The 13,354-nt window shown below is 36.1% G+C and overlaps 1 long non-coding RNA gene across 2 annotated transcripts in view; it reads right to left on the bottom strand.

Annotated features, from left to right (window-relative positions):
- Nucleotides 1-1,971: 1,971 nt before the first annotated feature.
- The window catches only part of LOC118350367 (uncharacterized), a 68,346-nt gene continuing 56,963 nt past the window's right edge, over nucleotides 1,972-13,354 (bottom strand). For both annotated transcript variants that reach the window (XR_007401498.1, XR_007401499.1), the window contains exons 4-5: nucleotides 2,813-3,011; nucleotides 1,972-2,035 (exon numbers count right to left, since the gene is read on the bottom strand). This is a non-coding gene — a long non-coding RNA (uncharacterized LOC118350367). The remainder of the gene's footprint in view (nucleotides 2,036-2,812; nucleotides 3,012-13,354) is intronic.

Raw genomic sequence — 13,354 nt, 5'->3', positions numbered from 1 at the left:
AGTACTCACAGAATACTAATGATTTAAGTAAATTAAAGGTTTTGCTATTGAGACACTTTATGTAAATGTAAAGACATTCTTATCTTTCAGAAATACAGGAGAGGCTTTTTATTTTTGGTTTTGGTTTTAATATTCACCTCAAATTAAAATTCCTTTCTAAGAGGACCAAAGTCCCAGAGGCTTTATAAGAAAAGAATTTAAATTTAAGTATAGAAACCATAACACCTTTCTGTTAAAAAAATAGACAAGTCAAAATACAAATTGCAAAGTAGGGAAAAATTGCAACATATTTGAAATCTATGGGCCAGTTTCTTTAATATATAAAAGCTCCCCAAATCAATAAAAAAATACATATATATAAAGCAAAAGGTGCTCAAGCTCATTATTTAATGAGAGGAAGTTAAAGCTTTGTAAAATATCATTTTTTCATCTGATATACTGATAGACACCAAAATGTTTGATAATACACTGAATATAAAGAGTGAAGAAATAGCTACTCACATATATTATTGCTGGAGTGATACATTGCTGTGTCCTCTCTCAAGGGCAATTTTGGGATAGACTTGAAAATTAAAATCATTTTGACCAAATAGTTCCACATCTGAGAATTTATCTTATGAGTATACTTGTACCTATGTCTAAAAGTGCATGTTCAAAGATAATCAACAAAATTTCATGTTATATTGTTTGTAGTAGCCAAATACTAAAAATATCTAGTGGTCTATCAGTGAAAGTAAACTAGTTAAATATGCTGTGCTACACCCATATTATAGGAAGCTTCGAAGCCACTAAAAAAATGAAACTTTTCCATGTGTTCTAAAATGAACTAGTTTCATTTCAAAATAAAATAGTGTTTAAAAAATAAAATGCTAGTCTTGTTCTTTATTGGCTCTGTACATTTAAAATATACTTTTTAAATATGTGTGTAGTATTCAGAAATATTTGAGAATCTCTGTGTGTGTGTGTGTGCATTTGTGTAATGTTAACGTATATCATTGTAGAGTTAGTGATGGCTAATTAAACTTCACTTAACTGTCTCATAAAGCAATCAGTAATATAGTCCTAACTTTTAGTCACATTTACAGACACTAGAACTTATCTAGAGATTTTCATTGATATGGTGTTTTATTTTCCAGACCATAGGGGAATATGTAAAAGTTTTATCCCATGTGCAAAACTTTTGGGGCCATTAAAATGCCATTTTGTAAAAAGACTGTTCCAGTGCAATAAATGTTGCCCTGGGAACTTGAAAAAGTTTATTATCCTCCTAAAAATGCATATTTTATTTTTTAGTCACTGCAGGAATGAACCTCATAAACTGGATGAGTTTAATGGGCTCACACACAGAGCTTAAATGGTGGTGTCTGCTTTTTCAGTGCCTAATTTTATCTGCCGCATTGGAGGTTTAGCCCCCACGTGCTTCTCCGCAATGCTGAGCTCCACTAACTGCTTGGCTGATACAATCACTGTCTGAAGAGAAAGGATGTCTGTAAAGCTGAGGTGCCATTGAATAACTTAACAGTTGTGCTGCTGATGTTAAAAAGGTAGATTATGTCAATCACAAAGCACAAATATTGAAAATGAAATAGCAATCCCGGAAGCCCCTTTTCCTCGATTTGTCTATGCCATGAATAACCTGATGCTGTGTACACAGGTGCTGGGAAAGGTTCATGTTGTGTGCTGTAATTCTAAGAGTGGTTGCTGTGATTAGGTAACACCATGTGACTGAGTCTTCTGGCAGTTGTGTTGGATGCATTAGTATGTGAATGTATATGGGTTGGCAACCTGGTGAAGGAGGTGCCAAGTTTCTCCTTGTTTTAGGTCATGTGAGGAGGAAGGAAGACAAAAGGAATGGACAAGGAGAGTCTGAAGTTTGAACTGTGGAAATTGGCCAAGTGTTTTGAGTGAGTGGGGAGAGATGATGTAGAAATAAGGGTTGCAAGATTTTACTCACTCATTTGCATGGTTTCTCACCTGAGTTTCAAGGATCCTTAGATTTGTGGATGGACTTCAGGATGACAGTGACTTTCTGGAACTGAACAAGAGATTTTTCTTGTGAGTTCAGATGGTCCCCCATCACAGAGCGTTCACTAGATTCTCAAGGAGAAGAATGTAGCTGATTTACATAGGTCTAGTTCATTGACTTACACACAAATTTTCAAGCTAGTGTATGGGCAAACTCACAAATCTGTAGAGAGTGTATAGCTAAAGGGAGTGTGAGAAGAAATATGCCCAAAAGACTTTAGGAATTCCCCCAAAGCTGTGCTTACATAACTTCCTGGTTACAGAAGGCAAAGGTGATGCTCATCACTGTAACAAGACATAAGTGAATACATCCACCTTTTTTCTTCCTTTTTTTTTTTTAAAGATTTTTAATTTATTTATGAGAGAGAGAGAGAGAGAGAGAGAGAGAGAACAAGTAGGGGAGCAGCAGAGGGAGAGGGAGAAGCAGGCTTTCCACTGAGCAGGAAGCCTGAGGTGGGACTCAATCCTGGGACCCTGGGATCATGACCTGAGCCCAAGGCAGGTGCCTAACCAACTGAGTCACACAGGAGCCCCTATATCCACCTTTCTACGCTACAAATGCTACACCCTAACAGAACCCACCTAATATATGTAACATATTTACCCTTGTGGACAGCTCACTGAGGGCTTCCTGGTCTGGAAGCACTCTCTATGGGCTCTCTCCATGTAAGCTACACCCAAATTTGTGATCATAAAAGGTTTAAACACTGTTACTGTTTTAATGCTAAAGCTCCCATTTTTGTTGCCTTTCTTTTTCAATAAAAGAGAGGGATAGAATATTTGGTACCTCAAGGTCACATCTCTATCATTTCCTTGAAAATGCTAAGAAGAATATGTGGGAATTCGATGCATGCAAGATTCATTGTTTGTTCCACAAGCATTTGCAGAATTCTTAGCATGCATCACCAACTAGATTTGTTGCTGGGAGTACAAAGAAGAACATAATCTCTGTCTCTGTGAAGCTTGCAGAATCATGGGCCTGGAGGCTGGAAGAGATAGAGAAATAAGCTTGTAAATGAAGAGAACCCATGAGTGTCTACTATTTTATATCAAACTTTTCTATCAATCCCATATTTGAGATTAGAATGTAAATACTTCTGACAGTTCTGTTTTAAGTTAGTGGGTATTTCAGTGATTCGCAACCTTTGGTGCCCAGCAGATCACCTTGCAGCATTTTAAATACAGTTGCCTGGGGCTGAACTCAGACATTATGAATCCATAATCCTGAGAAAGGGGTCCTGGTGTCTACATTTTGAAGAGCTTTCATAGTGCTTCTATTGTGATCCTTTGAAGTTTTATTACATTTTTATTATTTGATCAGAAATATGGGTTCAGTGGCACCAGTGTGGCTCAGTGGTTGAGTGTCCACCCTCAGCTCAGGTTGTGATCCTGAGGTCCTGGGATCAAGTCCCACATAAGGCTCCCCGCAGGGGAGTCTGCTTCTCACTCTGCCTACATCTCTGCCTCTCTCTCTGTGTCTCTCATGAATAAATAAAATCAAAAAAAAAAAAAGAAATACGGGTTCATCACAAGAGTATTTAGAAAGTCAGCTCAGTTACTAGGAACCACATACCAGTGAGACCTTTGTCCTTTCCCAGTGTCCACAAATCCTGTTGACATGTTAACCTTAGATATGGAGTCATCTTGCATTTATGGTAGTTGTGTAGCTAAACTTTGTTTTTCTGAGCTGATTATATTGCACTTGGTTACCAGAATCCCGTTTATTCCAAAGGGAAGATAAACTATGTCAACTGTTAGAAAGTCATTAAAATATACCTCGAGGAATAGTTAAGTCCTTATGGAAAACCCTGACACCTGTTGTCTTTTACAGCAATCCCAAGTCTACCTCATACATTTTCTTTATTTTTTTTTCTCGTTCTTGGGAGATGATTTCCATGAAAATGAGATCTTTATTTCTTGAGAGTTCATCTGTTCCTGCTGCTCAGAGGGAAAAAAAATGCTTAAAATTTAAGCTCGACAAGTTGAATTAGAATGCTTCTCAGCATTTTCCACCAGGATCAGTAGCTTTTTGTGGTCTATCAGGAATTCAAGCCCTGCTGCCTACCAGCTGCTGTTGGGATGAAGGCTTGCTGGTGCTGTTTTCTTGTGGACATGTCATTCTCAGGAGCAGCCATTCCAGCTCCCTGTCACTGCAATTAGGGAGAAGGTTGCATCCTCTTCAGTCTGGGTTCTTACACTTTACCCTCCCTGTAATCTGGTAATGCCTGAGCCTGACAGCAGCTTTTCCTCAAAGCGTTAAGTTCCAAATGATGGACATAATATTTTATGAGCTAGAATTTCTTTTCATAATTCTTTTTTATGTGTCACTTTCCCCTTTATTTTATATCCTTCTCTCACTAAGTAATAGTACTAAAGTAAGTCCTAATGCAAGCAAATGTAACAGAACTTTTCGTAATTAGGCACCATCCTAGGTTGGTGTCTGCAGATGTGTTGACAAATGTTTGTCAGTTAACTAACTGTTTTTTCCCCTATATTCAGTGTAATAATGGCTGAGAAAATCTTTGTACTATTGCTTGCACTTAGAATGTGATAAGAAGGGGAAAAAAATGCTATGCTTATGTAACATTGTGATTTATTGCCTTTGGATTTGTATGGAATTGGTGATTAATTTCTCATCGGCTCATTGGATTCTAAAAACTATGTAGAGCAACTTGTTTTAATAAAATTTTGAGTACCAGAGAGGTTACTATGCATAGCAAAAAAATACAAAAAAACCCCAAATGATATAGCTATCTTTAACATCCCCTAAAAAATCAATCATTTTCCTTACTTACATGGGAGTTATAATAAAATATCATCAAAGATTGAAGGCAGGCATTCAGATAAATTTATTAATTTTCCCTAGCTGGTTATAGAAAATAAGTCAATGAAACTATATGTTCTGCTTTATAATTTTATTAGTGAGAAAAAAATTCATTTCTTTAATTCATATAGCTAAGGTTCTGAGACAAGTTGGAAAAAGGCTCATAAGAAGGCTCTTGTCTCTTGGAATCCTCCTGCTTCTCCCTTTTGCAACATTTATTCTTTTGCTATAGCTGACATTGATGGTTACATTCCCCAAAGCCATTCTGCTCTGTCTTCTCCTATTGGCCACACAACTAGAAAAGAGACGGAAAATACCAGATACTTTCCAAATTTCCTTCCAGCTAAGAAAGACCATGTGAACTAGAACTGGTCTATGACATATGAAGGAAATTATAGTGGGAGTTTCTGGAAGGATACTCTTCCTTTATAAAAGGAAAAGGTAAGATATATGAATGTAAGTCCTTGTCCTTATTGATTTCATACATGCTTTATGTGAAGATGTAATACTTAGAACAGCTGCATCCATTCTGCAACCATGAGGAGATATCATCAACTTCTTCAGTAGAAAAAAAAGCAGGATAGCAAGATCCTGGTTATTTGATAACATATGGAGTCATTGAATCCCTCTGCAACTGTCTACTTTAATATTTTTGTTATGTGAGTTGGTAATAAATACCAACTTACATATTGGTATGAGTACTTTTCATTTAGGTTTTCCAGGCCTTTCAATGAAAAGTATTTTAACTGATAACTTGGCAAATGCTACAAGACTTACAAAGGAGGTTAGCTCTATTTAAGAGAAGCCTCAAGATTTGGAAATTCTCTAGTTTTATTTACTCAACCAGTAATGAAGCTAGGTAAAATATGAAGGAAAATCAGTGGATAGTTGTCAGCTCTGCAACCAAGGGAAATAATGTATAAAAATAGGTTAGAAACCAATATAAATCAAATTTAGATAAGAATGAATGTACATCAAGTAGTAGCTCACCACTGGTGTAGTCAGAAAACCCAGAATCTCAATACTTAAAGATTGAGGGGAGGCGACAAGTTAGACGCTTAATGGAAAATCTGAATTGAGGCCTATATACTCTATTAGGAAACAAATGTAGCCTCCAAAATTTTTTTCTAGCTTATTGAAATGGAAAAATAAAGAAAGCCAGGTAAAAACGAGGGACACTTCATATTACATAGGTGGGCAATGCAATTCAGTTTGAAAAGTTTTAAGCTTTGAACTTTTTTTTGCATTGGAATGAATTTAAAGTATATTCAGTTTCAAATAATAAAAAGTGGTTTATCAAAGGCATGATGCTTTTAACATGAGTATGGAAATTAGGGGAAGTATTTGACTAAAATTGAATTGGAAACCTATATAACAATACATGTATCTGAAACTATAACCAAATCTGTGGATACTGATAGAATTATATCTATTGGCTCTGTCAATAGACTAGTAGAACTTGACACTAGATAGAGTAATTCAGGGAAGGAAAACCTACACAAATTGAATGAACCATAAGGCCAGCAGTGAATGTGAGAGGCACTAGTCTAAGGTACAGTCTAAGCTGCTATGGAGATAGAAAAATAAAGTGGCTTAAACCATTTAGAAGTGTACGTCACATAACAGAATAGAATTATGTAGTCTAAGCCTGGAAGAATCTTTGTCATCCTCAAAATATAGCTTCCATCCTTGGATCAGTTCTTGCAAAGAGAAGATAGGACAAAGGACATTCATTTCTTGAAAGGGCACAACCAGGAAGTGACAAACATTAACTCTGTTCACCCCTCCCGAACAGAACAAAATCACACAGCCACACCTAGTTGCAAGTGCTGCTGAGAAGTATACTCTGTAGCCAAGGAACATGTCCCTTTATAAAACTCAATAGCACTCTTCTTAAAGGATGGAGACCGGACAATGTGGGGCAATCATCATTTCTGATCCAGGAGGAGTTAGAGTGTTGGAAGGGATAATGAAGCTGTAGAGTCTTAGATTTTAATCCTGATATTCACCTTGTTTTGGGGAAAATTTTCCTGACTACATGTGTGATTTTAGTCAAGTATGCCTTCTTCTTCTTCTTCTTTTTTTTTTAAAGATTTTATTTATTTATTCATGAGAGACAGAAGGAGAGAGAGAGACAGAGACAGAAAGAGAGAAAGAGACAGAGACACAGGCAGAGGGAGAAGCAGGTTCCATGCAGAAAGCCCCATATGGGACTTGATCCCGGGACTCCAGGATCACACCCTGGGCCGAAGGCAGGGGCTAAGCTGCTGAGCTACCCAGGGATCCCCAAGAATGCCTTCTTTTTAATACTCTAATACCAAGGTAGACCCCAGTGTTACCAGATTGGAATATTTGGGTCTTTATTTTAGTAATTAAAAAGGTAAAGTAGTAAAAATAATTCCTACACATGGTTACCAAAGATCAGACAAGGTAGACTTCTAAGAAAGTTTCCTGCTTCCCAGCGGCCTTCAGGATAGGGGACACCTTTTCAATTCCTTTAACTATGTCTTCCTACAGGTATATCCCTATTTCAGAGCACTTTTTTGTTCATGAGCTTTAGTTTATTAATTTTAGTCATTATCTGTTGAATCTTAGCTCACTTACTAATAATGGCATACTTCTCACTCAATATATTAAAATTGTAGTTCCTTTACTCATTGTCTTTGTAATTTTAAGTAATATGCTTACATACTCATTTCTTATTTGGTCCATTACAGACACTATTATCTTGATTCTCTACTTTGAAGGTGAAGATATTAGCACTTCTAAACATTTCTTTCAGCTTTCATCTTCCATTCTTAACCCAAACTTTTGTCCTCTTTGTTCTTATGTCAAGGTTGATAATATTACACTGTATTTATTAACCAAATCAAGTATCTTATATTTTATTGTAGATTCTTTCTAAGAGTTGGAAAATCAGTGGATATTGTTTACATTATTATGATTAGTGCAGAAGAAATAGGCTGGCAACAGGTTTGTACTCTGGAGACACTGTGATGGAGAAGGAAAAAGTGGAAGGGGTCAGAGGAGAGAAAGGAAGAAGTAAACTATTCTGAAGGAAAACTTAGAATTTGAAGATTTACGAAGCATGATCTGTTTGAAATGTCAGTATCAGCTGTGTCATGATCAGAGTATAAGAAAGAAGTATTTTATGACTAAAAGGGCTCCCTTTGAGTAAATGATGCATTACTCTGAGATCTTACATGCTAAATCTGGGCCAGGGTATGTTCTCACATTGTGGGGAAGAAACCAGGCAACTTTTTTTGGGGGGGGTTTCAGACTTCTCCATGCACCTCTATCTCATAGATGACTATGAGGTGGATATATTAATGAGATTAATTCTTTGAATTAATACTAAAGTTTAATATTAGGTAAGATCTCTCTGGTCCTTAAGAGTCTGATTTGACAATCCAAAAATTTTTATTGTTGTCTCTTTCTCAATGATCACTACAAAAACAAAAAATGTGGAGTGAATATATTTTCTTTTCACTCAGCTCTTTTTCCCTTAGAGTTTCTGGCTGTCCACTTTTTCATTATGTTATTATGTTTGAATATACGTGTTTAAATATAATAGTATATACTATTATTATATTTCAAATTATCATTACATTTTATTATATCCTCATTTCTGTGATATATGCCTTATTAAGGAATGTTGAATGAAAAACACATTTTCTGAGTCCTTATGTATCTAAAATATCTGTATTGATTTTTCACATTTGATTGGTCAATTGGCTGCTATAGAAATCCAGTAAAAAATAACTTTCCTTTAGTATTGCCTAGCTATAGAAGACTAATTACTTGGTGCATGGCAAAGAAAAGAGATGATGAAAGAGCAGAGTTTTTGTTTTTGTTTTTTAAATGAGCTAAAATTTAATTAGATTCCAACATATACTAGGCACTGAGGAGAACATAGATTTAATCCCTGCATGTGGGTTTAAAGAGAAAAGTAAACGAGCCTCTGAAGAGGAAAAATGAAAATCATCTTCTTTTTTTTTAATAATGAACTTTTTCTTGATTTTTGGAGTAATTCATGTATATTATAGAAAATGTAATTATACAAAAAATATAAGGAGAACAAAACAACGTATCACCTAGCAATAAATATTGTTAGAATTCATTTTTATTAATAGAAAATAAATACTTATTCATGTTTCAAAGTCGTTATACTTAAAGTTGCTAATAAAAAATGAATTTAAAATAACTACTTAATAATCCAGTTTTGACTAAGACTATGAAACTGTGGCTTAAAAAATGATTTGGCTCTATATGCTCATAGTTTTTCAGAATTTATTCTTAAAAGTTTCTGGAATTTTCCTGTCTATAAGGTACAGGAATCACTGACCTACATGAGAAGCCTCTCTGGGACAGCCAATGAGAAGTGAAGCAGTTCTCATAAAAGAATCAACGTATGTTCTACATGGTCACTTGGACTTTACTACAATCCCCTCTTGCCATTTTTTCCTCTTCCCACCATTTTAGCTTAGGAGAAACATTCTTCTAAGCACTGAGGTATGAGGAGTCAGGCTGTCATTTGCTATAAGAATTGGCCTTTCCAACTAATAACAGTAAATCTGGCACTGATGCTATCAGTCCTATGGTTCTTAGGAAATTCTGAAAATAGTTTGGACTTAGTTCAACTTACTGAGAAATTAAACATGTTCAAAAAGTTTCACTCCTCTGCCAGGGTTAAGTGTCTCCTGGTTTAGTATTCTTATAAAATGTATATGACATGTGTAGGTAAGTGATAGTCTTAAAGCATACTTCAAAAACTGCATTATTTAACACCTTTTTTTAAAACAAAATGTCTATAATTAGAAGTAGCTGATAAAACAAAATCCAAAGTTCTGACAAGAGAGATTGACTTGAAGCCCTGTTACTCAGAAAACTTGAAAAAGCACATGCCATTAAAACCGAAGGAGAGCACTATATGATTTTTTTTTTTTTTTAACTATAGGATTCCAGTTAGGCTTGGCCAGAAATTTGCATTTCTAAATATTTCAGAAAACTGCACGGAAGTGTTAAAAAGTCTTTTGTACAAAAAATATCTGTCTTTTGGCATCAGTGAACTGTAGTGGTCTTCAAAATTTCCTTTAACACAGTGACAAAGGCAAGTCCAAGGAATGGGATATAATTGAGTGTGAGTGTATGTTATCTTTTTTACTATATACTGTTTACCAATGTGAGTAAAGTGAACCTTTGTAAGGAAACAGTGTTTGGTGGATCTGAGATCCTGTTGGAGGAGGTCATTGAAAGGCTGTGACTTCTATAGTTCTGGTGAGCAGTTGCCAAGATCTATTTATTTTGTGGCCACCAAAGACAAGCCTTGTAAGTAAGTCCCTTCCTTGTTCCAGTCTGGAGTGGTCTGCCTCTTTGTTCAGTCTCTCTTGCCCTCTGTGTATGGGGGCTATTTGGTGACCCAACTCTAGCTGTGGCTAGTGGCTAATAGAATCATTCATAGTCAACAACACTGTTGATCTGAAGCAGCGTTTTCCTGTGCAGCTCCAAAAAAATTCTGAATAGGATTTATGAGATCCTTTTTCTATGTAATTACACACTTTTACTTCCTAAAATTGACTTCTTATTTAATATTTAGGGTTTTTAAAATATATTTTATAGTGAATATTTTCCAGTGTTACTAATGTAACTAACGTATTTACTAACGTAAATATTCTTTAATAACATGATTTTTATGGACTTAATATTATTTCATTGTATGGGATAAACCATAATTTAAAAGCTTCTACATTGTTTAACATTAGTCTGTTTCTAAATTTTTGTTATTACAATAAATGCTGTAACAAATATCTTTACATAAAACAAATCTTTGTGCTTATCTTGGGTCATTTTCTTAGGTGAATTTATCTAAAAGTTGAATTACTGAGTTGAGATTATTGACACATAAGACCTTTGATATTACCAGGTAGTATCTCAGGAAAAGGATTAGCATTTCCACTTTTATGGGAGGTTCCAGCAATGTATGGCCAGCTCCATGTTGCCACAGTACCAACTGTGTAATATACTTTCAGTAATGAGAATATTCTACGCTTAATTTAATGAAGCATAAGAAACATTGAGGAAGGACCTAGCTCTTATCAAAGAAAAAGATCCCTTTGGCCCAGTTAATGGATTCCTTTCCAAGACTGCTTTTAAGAAGCTTACCTGGAAAGGCTATATTAGATTGTATGTGTTTATTTGGTTATTGATTGAGCTTGCATTTTTTTTACGTATATTTTTATTGATTGATTTTTATCTGTGAGTTGTCCCCCCCATTTTTTCAGTTGAGGGTGATTTATAAGTACTATTTCCACATTTAGGAAATGACCACTTACTTATATTTATGATAAGCAGTTTTCTGGTATGTCATTTCCCTTTCATTGGTTTATGATGTCTTTTGATATATAGAAGTTTTATTTATTTATTTATTTTTAAAAGATTTTATTTATTTATTCATGAGAGACAGAAAAGGAGAGAGGCAGAGACATAGGTAGAGGGAGAAGAAGGTTCCTTGCAGGGAGCCTGATGTGGGACTCAATCCCAGGATCCCAGGATCATGACTTGAGCCAAAGGCAGACACTCAACTGCTTAGCCACCCAGGTGTCCCGGATATATAGTAGTTTTAAAAATTCAGGTAATTACAACTACTGATATTTTCCATTGTGGTTTCTTCCATTGCTTTTACATTCAATGATCTTTATCCCTGAAACCAGGATTGCTGGGTTATGTAGACACAGCGTATGAAATAAGGCACCCTTGGTGTATGTAGTGCATTCTTGATCTTACAGATGGAAGGGTGCTTAAAATGAAGTAGTGAGCATATTACTAAGTAAAACTGTTGAAGGGCTTCCCATTGCTGTAAATTTAAGCCATGAAATGCTTCCCCACATTATTTACAGTCCCATGGTTATGGATTCCAATTTCACCATGGATGACAAATTATTTGTTTGGCATCTGTTGTAGTATCACAGGTGAGAAACAGTTTTGGTTTGTAGCAGCTGTTGTAAGAATTGCTTATGGGCTTCTGCAGTCTCTTGTGTATCTGGTAAACACTGGAGAGAAGGTTGCTCTTTTGCTATTACTAAGTCTTTAGAGCTATATAGTAGAAAGAGAATCTATCCCCTCTGAGACACATCAGAACCAGTGTATCATGCCTCATACCTTACTTTACTGGGTTCCTATGTGTTTTCATGTATACTTGATGGAGTGCTTCTATTGACCTGGTAAGTGCTTGTTTTTAAAATATTTGAAATACTTCCGTACCTTGCACCCAGATATCTGTTTTTTTTAGAGCTTCTTGAATGTCCTGCACTTCCCTAGACACTCTGGCCCTTCGTTCCATTCTGCCTGTGCCCCACTACCCTACAATTCATCGACTAATGTTTCACACCTGGAACGGCATTGTTCTTATGTATGTATTCTTGATGTATTAAACTGACTTCTATTCACAAAATGCTCTTTATATCTTCCAAATAGAAGGAATGTTTCACTCATTCCTATAATACTTTCCATTTTGCCTTCTGGATTTTCTGAGATGTGATTTTTTTTTTAAATCCACTTCATCATTAATGCTTCGAAATATTCCCTTCACCTTGCCTAACTCCAACCTGCCTTTCTTCTGAAGATTCTGTTTCCTTGCCATCCTCTCACATGGAGACCATTTTTTTCTATTACATTTTAATACATCAGAAGGCTAAGAGTTTGGAAAAACATCCTCCTTGCTACTTGTTTCTTCTTCCTTCATTGCCCATTTCTACTCTTTTGACTTTTTAAAAGATCTTATTTTTAGTTATTCATGAGACACACACACACACACACACACACACACACACACACACACACACACAGGCAGAGACATAGAGGGAGAAGCAGGCTCCATGCGGGAAGCCCGATGTGGGACTAGATCCAGGATCACACCCTGGGCCGAAGGCAGGCGCCAAACTGCTGAGCCACCCAGGCATCCCACTGACATTTTTTTTTTAAACTGAGATATAATTGATATTAGTTAACTAATAGTCTTGCCTTCCTCAGTGGTGTCATCTACTAACTCCCTGGCCTTTCATTTTATTTGTGTTTTTGGTTCAATCACTTCCAGTTCCAGTTCTTGATCATTCTCATTGGCTTCAACATCCAAGGAACTGAATGATCCAACATGCTGTCCTGGGCCACTCACTTCTGAGATTGGACTTTGCCAGCACCGCAAGCATCCCATCTCTGAATATTCACTTCAATCCCCCTACTTTCTGCTACCTCTTATCCTTCTGGCCATGTTGATCTGTTGTCTGCCACTGATAATGTTCTATAACCTCATGGTTCCATCAATTCCACTGATTCCACTGCTCTTCTTTCAGCACCTTCCTCTTTCCACTTTTCTTTGCCCAGCTTAAATGTCGTCTCCTCGTGAGATTCACTACCTTGAACATTTTTTCAACTCCAATGTTATTTTTCCCTTCATTGGTACTCACCAAAGAATTCCAACCTGATCTGAACCAAATATCCACCTTCTCT

Source organism: Canis lupus, chromosome 12, assembly GCF_003254725.2.
Source record: "Canis lupus dingo isolate Sandy chromosome 12, ASM325472v2, whole genome shotgun sequence".
NCBI classification, from domain to species: domain Eukaryota; kingdom Metazoa; phylum Chordata; class Mammalia; order Carnivora; family Canidae; genus Canis; species Canis lupus.
This window is presented reverse-complemented; position numbering and strand designations above follow the sequence as displayed.